This window comes from Hakea prostrata, chromosome 1 (assembly GCF_041222555.1).
Source record: "Hakea prostrata isolate BN-2017 chromosome 1, UWA_Hpros_2, whole genome shotgun sequence".
Taxonomy (NCBI): Eukaryota; Viridiplantae; Streptophyta; class Magnoliopsida; order Proteales; family Proteaceae; genus Hakea; species Hakea prostrata.
The window spans coordinates 1,340,405-1,351,695 of NC_142600.1; the positions used below are offsets into that span (position 1 = coordinate 1,340,405).

General features: G+C 39.7%; 1 pseudogene; it reads right to left on the reverse strand.

Moving 5' to 3' along the window:
• The window catches only part of LOC149026508 (uncharacterized), a 33,656-nt pseudogene extending 31,153 nt beyond the window's left edge, over window positions 1-2,503 (reverse strand).
• Between the last annotated feature and the right edge of the window lie 8,788 nt (window positions 2,504-11,291).

An 11,291-nucleotide genomic window follows, 5' to 3' on the forward strand; every position in this document is an offset into this window, starting at 1 on the left:
CTTCTATACATGCCCTAGGTATGTGAATCAGTAATCAAGGAAAACACCAAGGGGCACAATAGGAATGCATCCCATACCACCTCCTCCGGTGTCCGATGACAGAAATGTCAAAAGGGCATTTCCCATTCCCTAATCACAATCTAGGCAACCACATAAGGTCACTAGGGTAATGGGCGAACCCACAACCCTAGTTAGCAACATAAAATAAAAGGAATAATCTATCAACATCATCCATATATGTTCATATCAATAATTTAAGATTTAAAATGTAAAAGAAAAACCCAATCCATCCAATCTCATACATTCTTATATCACCATTCAAAGAATATTGAAAAATAGAAGTAAACATATTTCTTACCTTTCATTTGTGCTAAGTCCCACACATAATCACAAGATAATAAATGCTAAAGCAAGGCAAGATATCAATAATGAAGATTAATTAACATAATTAAACATGCAAGATAAGGTTAAGTATATTCCTCACATTTCTAGTTAGTATAAGCTCTCCAAAGTTCCATAAAGTCGCACTCACGAGTCGGAGATTATAATCAAAATAAATCTAATCATGTAAGAAGATTAATAGATACAATTTAGAAATCAATTAAGTTTTAATAGAGTTCCCAAAATCACCCAACAAAAGCCTAATCCGTCAACTAGGTTCAAACCTGTCGTTTTTAACCTAGTTTCGACAAAAATCAATATTTCACCATCGATTCGAAGTTGAATCAAAACGAAACCTTGGGAATGTCTAATTGGCAGCAATAAGGTCCTAAGGGCACCTTCAATTTGATGTAATTCATTCTAGATCAAAAAGCCCTAAATTTGGCTCTCTGAATCGCCCGCGGGCGTCTTGAAGAGTCAAAACCCGAAATCGTTAGCAACGATTCGCACAAACCACTTCTAAACTAATGAGAAACATAAATATAATTAAACACAAGCATTCAATAGACCTAGCATGCATTAACTACCCAAATTTATCATTTATTGTGAATAACACCTTACAAAACCAAGCTTAAAGAAGAGGGTTTAAGGATTCTCATCGTTTCTAACGATTTCGCTATGATTTGGGTGCTGGCACGCTTCCGGATGGTTAGAATCCCTTCCTTCCCTTGGTTTCTCCTCCTCCTTTAGCCACAGCCTTGCACAAGCATTGTTAAATGCGAGTATGAGAGAATAGGAACTCACAATAGGGTTTTAAACAGAAAAACTCGATTCTTGCCCTGAAACTGGAAAATGAGTGGGGGGTTGGGGCGGTCGAACGGTCCCACCCAACCGGTGCATGTTGACCCCTCAAATGGACTTCGATTTCTGTGATTTTTGGTTTGATGGAAAGGTCTTTTGACGATCTTCGTTTGGATATCTTAATCTCATCAATCGAACTCTCCATCACCAGTCTACGGACGTGCTAAAACCACCCTTTAAACACCATCGTGATTAATCTTCTCTCTTCTCTTAAACTCTAGGATAGTTGTTAAGTCATCACTAGGTCCATCCACCAACATTGGGTCCATTTTTGAACCTTCGAGCTCAACATGAATGGCCCATAGTTTTCGCCGACTCGAGGCTCGGGTTATCGATCTTGAAAACACAGGTTAAAGGGGTAGAAATCCGGGTGATTTCACATTCCTCCCCCCTTAAAAGAAATTTCATCCTTGAAATTGACGTACTTGAGGTGCCAAAAAGGATAGGATACTTCGCTCGCATTTCATCTTCTTTCTACCACGAGGCTTCTTCAACTATGTGGTTCTTCCACCTAATCTTTACCAATGGAATGGTTCGATTCCGGAGTTGCTTGTCCTTTCGGTCCAATATCTCAGCAGCCTCTTCTTCATAAGACAAATCCACACTCAATCCTTCAGGTTCTTGTGGTAACAGGTGTTCCAGGTTCTCCATGCATTGAAGAAGCATTGAGACATGGAATACATTGTGTACACCTGCCAAAGATGTTGGAAGTGCCAACTGATATGCAACCGGTCCCACTTTCTCTATAATCTCAAAAGGACCAATATATCTTGGACTGAGCTTCCCCTTGATGTTGAACCTCATCACACCTCTCATTGGTGAGACCTTCAGAAAGCCCACCTCCTACTCGAAATTCAAGGTTTGTCCTCCTTTGGTCTGCCTAAGATTTCTGTCTAGATTGCACTACCTTGGTTCTTTCCCTAATCAAATCCACCATATCTCCAGTGGCTTCTATCAATTCAAGGCCCAAAACTCTTCGTTCTCTAGCTTCATCCCAATAGAGGGGAGTTCTACATGTTCGGCCGTATAAAGCCTTGAACGGTGTCATGCCAATGGTAGACTGGTAGCTGTTGTTGTAAGCGAACTCCACCAATGCTAAGTGCTCATCCCAACTTCTACTCTTGTCAACTACACAAGCACGAAGCATGTCCTCCAAGATTTGGATGGTTCTTTCAGACTGTCCGTCCGTTTGGGGATGATGAGTTCTGCTCAAATTCAATTGGGTACCCAAAGCTTTTTGTAGACTCCTCCATAATCTCATTTCTAAGATCTTCATTCGCCGGTACACATGTTCTTCCCCTGTACATTAGAGCATTATCGAAAAATAAAGAGAAATCAATTACCTCTTGAGGATCCAAAGGAATCTTCTCTAGCTTTTCTTGCAACAAGGGATCCGAGGGTTGCAAGGTAATGATTCTATCTCTAAGGGTAGACTTGCTACCTGTTGTGACTAAAATATCCCAGTCCCGGTTCAAACTGGTTCTCTCTGGTCCAATGACAATGCGATTGGGTTCAATTGTTTAAACAAAGTAATCTATGGGTCTGATTAAGATTACGAAGAAAGGGTAATCATAGCCATCCAGTCATAAGCTACAATCTGACGGTCACGGTTAAAAACATTGCAGGCGGGAAAACCTATACAAAAAGGAAGCAAAGGACTCGTCAAGGGTAAGTCTTTTAGATCAATTCAAACACTGGATTCTTTCCTGATTTTACTCCATTAGAACACATCATAATCTCTTTTGAGCTCTGAAGAACTGTCTTCATAAATCTGACTAGACTGTCGGAGACGCGACGCTGATCAAGACGATCGGCTCCGTTTCTAACCGGTGTTTCATTTTCCAGTGAACAAGAGACTAGCAGAGAAATCAAACGAATTAGATCGATCAAGATTTGAAGAGCTTGGTGCGAAGATTGCAGTTCAAAGCTATTGGCAAATTTAGCACCAACATTTTGGCACCGTCTGTGGGAAATCAGCTTGAACAAGTTTAGAACAAAGGTCATGGCTCAATCACCTGAGCGAGAGGAGATATTACCAGTTGAAAGGCAGAAGCAAGCCAGAGGGAGCCGAGAAGAGTAAATTCGAAAAGAAGAACAAGAGAAACCGTTCCAACACTGCAAGTTCCAACAATTCAGACTCGGCAAAAACAAAGAATGACGGAAGATTTCTCACCTCATCCAGCTGAGATTTTTGAAAGACAAGAGAAACAACTTGCAGATACGCTGGTTGCTTCTCATTTGGAACTGGATCCGAATCAAATCACTGAACGATTTGAAAGTATGCAACATCAAATACTTGAAACACAAAATTTGATGAGGTCATTCATCAAGCAAGTCGGAATTCAACCAGAAGGAAGAGTTCTGATCTCACCAGCTAGAAGATCTCGAACTCTTTCTCGAGCTGAGGCGATTTTTGTACCGAATCCTCAGATCCAGAGATCAAGAGAAAGCCAAAGGAGATAAATTCTCAAGGAGGGATCAGGAGAAAGTGCAGATCCAAATTACATTCCTCTGGAATTAGAAGATCGAGGATCATCCAAGGATGATCGATTAAGCCACATTCAAAGTAAAAAGAGTAAAACTCTTGGAAGTTGGAGAGATAAGAGAGAAGCAAGGAGATCAGAAGGTAGCATCTGAAGTTTATGGATTTGAAATCAGTAAAAGATTTCGCATTCTGGACTATCAAATTCAACGATTGACAAACAAAGACGGTGGAGAAAAAGTGGAAGAAGCAATGAATCAAAATCCATTTTCTAAAGACATCATGTCAGCACCATTGCCGCATAATTTTAAACTTCAGGTGTTCACAATGTATGATGGAAGCTCAGATCCGATGGAACACCTGGCTCAATTCAATTCTGTTATGATGTTGGCAAGTAATTCTGATGTTTTAAAGTGTCGATCCTTCCCATCATCATTGAAAGGTCCTGCAACAACTTGGTTCTTCAGTCTGTTACCGGATTCCATTAGAGATTTCAAAGATTTGACAAAAATATTCTTGTCAAGATTCCAAAGTAGCATGAAAAGTAGCAAAACAATGGATAATCTGGCTGCAATTCGCCAGAAGTCAGGAGAGTCAGTTCGAAGTTATATAAAGAGATTCAATCAAGAACCAATTCAGATAAAGAACTTGAATGAAGCAGTAGCTTATGATGCTATGTTCAAAGGATTGACAGACGATCATTTGTTAGAATTTTTAATCATGAACAAACCGGCGAACATTGCAGAATTGACAACCCGGTGTAATCAATATGCTAACATGAAAGATATCCTTCAGGCAAGGAAGGAGACTGATGGTGATGGAAGCAAAAAGAGGGAAGATGGAGTCATGAGGTCTGATCAAAGAGATTGAAGAAGCAATAGAAATTATCCGAGGAATGGTCCTGATCGTCAAATTAGAAGGGATATTCCGAGACCATTCCTGGAAATTATACTCCTCTTAATACTAGAAGATCAAAAATTATGATGCGAATTCAACATCAAGGATTTGTAAAATGGCCAGCACCGATGATAGCAAAGGCAAATGAGCGGAATCCAAACAGATTTTGCAGGTATCACAAAAATCATGGTCATGATACTGATGATTGCAGAATTCTGAAAAATGAAATTGAGTGAGTAATCAGTCAAGGGAGGCTGGATCATTACGTTCAAAGGAGAAATGTAGGTCTCCGGAGAAATGTTGCTGATCAACCGAGAAGATGGGATAACCAGACACCAGTGAGGGAGGACCAAACGAAGAGAGATTTTCAATCTAGTTCTCCAGATGAAAATGCTAAACATCAGGAAAACCAGCAAGTTCAACAGAAGCCAGTCTCCTGTCATGACCATATTAGGGAGTTTAGATTTGAACTTAATTTCAAAGTCTAAGGCTCATGCCAGGTATGTCAATACTGTCTAATCTCATGCTATTCCTAAAAGAATGAAGAAGATGAAGGAAATAGTCTTCACAGAGGAGGAGATGGACGTAATTCAAGAGCCACATGATGATGCCATCGTTGTAGTCATTGAGGTGGCAAACAGAGATATTCACAGGGTTTTAATTGATACGGGGTCTTCTGTAGACATTATGTCATACGAAGCCTTTCAACGGTTGAAGATGGATACTGTCAAGATAAAACCTTGTGAAACAAGATTATTTGGATTTTCTAGAGAATCAACTTCGGTGGAAGGAATTGTGTTGTTAACAATTACATTGGGAACACATCCACAAACAGTAACAAAAGTTACTGAATTTTTGTTAATAAAGAATCTGTCAGCTTACAATATAATTCTAGGAAGGCCAACTCTGAATTCTATTGGAGCTGTGGTTTCAACGAGGCATTTAAAAGTAAAATTCCCAACTGAATGAGGCATTGGAGAATGCAAATCTGATCAGAGAACCTCGAGGCAAAGCTATACAACTTTCTTAAAAGATTCAAAGTCACAAGGTAAAGCTCTTGCCCTTATTGTTGAGGTTATGGATAATAGGGATGAAGAAAGAATTCAGAGAGGAGAACCAGTGGAGAAGGTAGAAAAAATTTCTTTTGATCTCAATAATCCAGACAGGGGAACCATGATTGGGGCTGATCAGACAAATCAAGACAAGGACCTATTGAAAGAATTTCTTCGACTAAATGCAGATGCCTTTGCCTGGTCAACACAAGACATGTCAGGTTTGGGCAGGGAGGTAGCAGAACATTGTCTCTAGATAGACAATACTGCGAAACCAGTAAAACAAAGACGGAGGAATTTCTCATCAGAAAAACATGATGCGATCAAAATCGAAGTGGAAAAGCTCAGAAAGTCAAAATTTATTGAGCAGATTGAATGTCCCAAATGGCTAGCAAATGTCGTAATGGTGAAGAAACAAATGGCAAGTGGAGAATGTGTGTGGATTATACTGATTTGAACAAGGCTTGTTCTAAAGATTGTTATCCTCTGCCACGAATTGATCAGTTGATTGATGCCACATCAGGTCAACAAATGTTAAGTTTTATGGATGCTTATTCTGGCTATAATCAAATTCTTATGAAGAAGGAGGACCAACCTCACACGGCATTTATGACGAATCGAGAAAGCTATTGTTACAAGGTTATGCCTTTCGGATTAAAAAATGCTGGAGCAACATATCAAAGGGCAATGAATAAACTGTTTGCTGATCAGATCGGAAGGAATATGGAGGTTTATGTTGATGATCTTCTCGTAAAAAGCCAATTCAGATCTGATCATCTCACTGATCTAAAGGAATGCTTTGATGTACTCAGAAGGAATGGAATGACACTTAACCCTGAGAAGTGTGCATTTGGAGTTTCATCTGGTAAATTCCTGGGTTATATGGTTACACAAAGGGGTATTGAGGCAAATCCAGAAAAAATCAAGGCCATTTTGGATATGTCAGCACCTAGCAATATGAAAGAGATCCAGAGTTTAAAAGGAAGAGTTGCAGCATTAAGCAGATTCATATCCAAATCAGGGTATAAGTGGGCACCATTCTTCAAGGCGTTGAAAAATTGAAATGCACTTAACGAATTCAGATGGTCAGAGGACTGTCAAAGTTCGTTTGAAGAATTAAAAAGGAGGCTGACCAGTCCATCAGTCCTATCTCGACCGAAACCAAGGGAAGTCTTGCAGATATATTTATCTTCTTCGAAAGCGGCAGTGAGTGCAATATTAATTCGGGAAGAAGGTACTGTTCAAAATCCTATCTACTTTGTAAGTCATACATGTTAGATGCAGAGTCTAGATATCTAGAATTTGAAAAACAGGCCTTAGCTTTGATAATAGCGGCCAGAAAGCTTAGGCCCTATTTTCAGGCTCATCCAATTATTATTTTTACTAACTGGCCTTTAAAGAAAGTATTGCATAAGTCTGATCTTGCCAGGAGAATGGTATCATGGGCAGTAGAATTGACTGAACATGATATAGACTATAAGCCCAGAACTGCGATAAAGGCACAAGTCTTAGCTGATTTTATTGCTGAAAATATTTCATCACCAGAGGAGCAGAAAGATTCTAGTGAAATATCTACTGGATGGATTCTTCATGTTGACGGATCAAATCATTCTCAGGGATCAAGAGCAGCCATGATTTTACAAAGTCCGTTAGGATTTGTAATTCAAAACGCTCTTCGATTTAACTTCCATGCTTCAAATAATGAAGCAGAGTACGAAGCTCTCATTGTGGGATTATGACTGGCCAAATCCCCATGTGTGCAAAACATTGAAGTGAAAAGCGATTCTGAGCTGATGGTCAGTCAAGTCACGGGAGTATATGAAGCGAAAGATGATCGAATGATCAGTTATCTTAAGAAGGTGTTAGAATGTAAAAGATGGTTTTCACAATTCTCAATTATGAGACTATCCAGAAATCAGAACACAATGGCAGATTCTCTTGCGAAGTTAGCATCTGCAAAATTTACTTCTTTACCGCAGGCTGTATATATCGAGGAGCTAGATGTTCCAGCATATTCAGAGCCAAAGATAATGGAAATTGATACGGATCCTATTATACAGTATCTTAAAGAGGATATTGTCCCTGAAGACAGAGAAAAGGCCAGAACTTTGAAAAGAAGAGCTGCAAAGTTTATTCTAAAGAATGAATTGTTATATAAAAGAACAATTTTTGGGCCACTTTTGAAGTGTTTGGGACCATCTGATGCACAATATGCTCTGGCGGAGGTCCTTAAAGGGATCTGTGGAAGTCATTTAGGTGGGAAAGCTTTGGCCTATAAAATTCTGAGGCAAGGATTCTATTGGCCACGAATGCAAGCTGAAGCAAATGAATATGTAAGAAGATGCCATCAGTGCCAAATTCATGCTCCAATCCAGAACCAACCGGTAGAACAGCTAACATCTATTCTCAATCCATCCATTTGCAATGTGGGGGATGGATTTACTTGGTCCATTTCTTGTTGCGTCTGGAGGAAGACAATTTGTGGTAGTTGCAATTGATTATTTTACAAAATGGGTGGAGGCAGAAGCCTTAGCCTTAGCCACAACCACAACAAATCAAATTGAGATGTTTTTCAGAAATAAGGTCATCCTAAGATATGGTTTGCCAAAAGTCTTATTGACAGATCACGGAACTCAATTTGACAATGAAAGGTTCAAGGAATTCTGTGCAGATTACTGCATCGAATGCAAAAACTCTTCTGTGGCATATCCTCAATGCAATGGTCAGATCAAGATAACTAATAGAACTCTCTTGCAGGGAATTAAAAGAAGACTGGATGAGGCAAACAGCCTGTGGGTTGATGAGTTACCTCATGTGTTATGGGCATATAGAACTACAGCCAGAACACCAATGGGAGAAACACCTTTTAAGTTGGCATAGGGATTCGAGGCATTGGCTCCAGTGGAGGTAATGGTTGGGTCAAATAGATCAGAGAGGTTCGATCCAGTAACTAACGAAGAAGGATTGAGGGTAAATCTAGAGTTTTTGGATGAAGTTAGGGAGAGGGCTCTGTATCGAAATATGGAGTACCAGAGGAGAACAACGGCATACTATAATGCTCGTGTCAGACCTAAGTCTTTTAAAGTTGGAGATTTGGTCTTGAGGAAAAAATCAGCATCATACTCGAGAAACTGTGGAAAGCTCTCTGCAAACTGGGAACGGACCATATGTGATAACAAAGACTGTGAGCAAAAATACATATTGGCTCAAGGATGTTTATGGAAGCTGTTTGAGGCGACCATGGAATGTAATTCACCTCAAGAAGTATTATCAATAGAAAGGGAGCATAATTTTCTGGTATTCTTGAAGAAATTATTTCTATCAACCATTGTCACCAAAAGATTCTTCTTCAAATTGCACAAAAGGTCTTTTGGGTTTTGGGGGGAACGGGCTTTGACGGGGGCGACTTCTTAACACCGATCCAGGATCATTCCTCCCGAGGGTGATCTCGGCTTTCGAGGGGGGGGGCCCGGCTGGAGTGGGGGGATGCTAGCTAATCATGGATCATTCCTTCCGAGGGTGATCCCGACTTTTCATAAGTCAGGCTCAAGTAGCCAGCCTTCCGAGGCCTGGTCATGCTTTCCAAAGCTGATCACGGATCATTCCTTTCGAGGGTGATCCCGACTTTTCATAAGTCAGGCTCAAGTAGCCAACCTTCCGAGGCCTAGTCATGCTTTTCGAAGCTGATCACGAATCATTCCTTCTGAGGGTGGTCCCAACTTTTCGTAAGTCAGGCTCAAGTAGCTAGCCTTTCGGGGCACGGTCATGCTAGCTTAATCATGGATCATTCCTTCCAAGGGTGGTCTCGACTTTCCGAAGTCAGGCTCAAGTAGCCAGCCTTCCGAGGCAACCTTTCGATCAAGGGCAGAGGAGTTGATCAAGAAGATTTCTTACAAGACAGATTATATTGAAGATTCTAATCAAAGTTGCTAAGATTTTCTTCAACTATTGTCCAAGGACAGAGAGTTTTTAATCAGCTATTAAGGCTCTTGTCAACTCGTGTTTTCTCTAAGGGCATCTGATCAGCTATTAAGGCTTTCGTCAGCTGTTTTCTTAAAAAGCTTTATCAGCCACTTTTTCATAAGAATACTTCATCAACAACTGATCAAAGATATAGCGGGCAGGGGACAAGGTGGTCGAAGTATAGTGTGTGATCAGATGTGCAACAGGTCAAGGATTGCTGCCATTTTTCATGTTTATGATCAACGTTGCAAAGATTCTCTTCAAAATTTATTTTATCAAAGCCACATAGAGAAAAAGAAAAGAAAGGGAAGTTCTATTGATATAAAAAGAGATTACCAAAGTCAAAGCCATTGTATCAAAAGGTTAACAAAAAGGTAAGCTAAAAAGACAAAGGAAATTATTTTCTTAAACATCTGGATTTGCAGGTGGACTGCTATCTATAGCAGCATTCTTATCACCTTTTGGAGGTGACTCATCATCATTGGAAGAATAATTGTTGTCAGAACTGGTAGTCTCATCATTAGCATCTTCCGAAGAACTACTTGAATCTGGATGCTTTAAATTTCTGAGATCAAAAAACTTTCTAAACGGGAGAAACTCTGGAGGCAGCAGCTTGAAATCCACATTGGGGCAAATTTTGAGAATTTCAAAAAAGATTTTATCAGAACAGACCTTTACCACGTTCTTGCAGAATCCAAGGAAAGCTGGATTATCTCCTGCCTCCTCCATTGATGAGGTAACTGAACTGAGAACAACTTGATGTTCATCATGAATTCTTTTCTTTTCTAGTTCAAATTGTTTCCTTTCTGACTGCATGTCTTCAAGCATAGAAGTTTTATCCTTCAGAGTCTCATCCAAAAGAACATCTAGATTTTCTTTTTCCTTAGAAATCAAATTTAAAGAAACCTTGAGATTATCTCTTTCTGCAGAAACCTCGCAAAATCTCAATCCCAGATTATCATTCTGATATTCCAAATCAGATTTTTCCTGCAAAACTGAATTAAAGGCTTTATGATGATACTCATGTGCCAACTCCAAGTTTGCATTTAATTTCTCAGTCCTTTCAAGCTTCTCTAAGAGTTCACTTTTCTCTTTCTCAACACCTTTCGACCAAGCAAAAGCCTTGGCTAATTTTTCTTTAAGATCCTCTCTCTCAATTGTAGCAAGTCTAGCCCTTTCAAGAGCATCATTCTTTAAAATTTCGAATTATAGAAGCTCATCTTTGTGGTTTAAAACAGAAATCCTTAAAAGAGAAACTTCTTCCTGCAAGTCCAGTGCATAGGTCGAGCAGAGTTGGAAATCATTTTGTAAATCATCTATATCATTGCACAAATCTATCTCTCTGAATTTAGCGGTTGTCAATTTTCTCTCTGAAGATTTCAAACTGTTTCTGAGTTCCTATATGTCACATCCACCCAGCCGGTACCCCATTTGGAATACCCGGGATGTGATCCACAGTCCAAGGATCAATGATCTGAGGTCCATGCCTCCCACATACACAGTAACACAATCATGAACAGTAATAATCAATGGTAAAAACAGCTAATACCAAGTATCATGAATGAGATAAGATTAACTAAATCAGAGTACGGAATGTAGATAATAATAAAGTGTGATCAAAATCATAAAGGGTGAGAAGGTGTGGTAGTCACCCT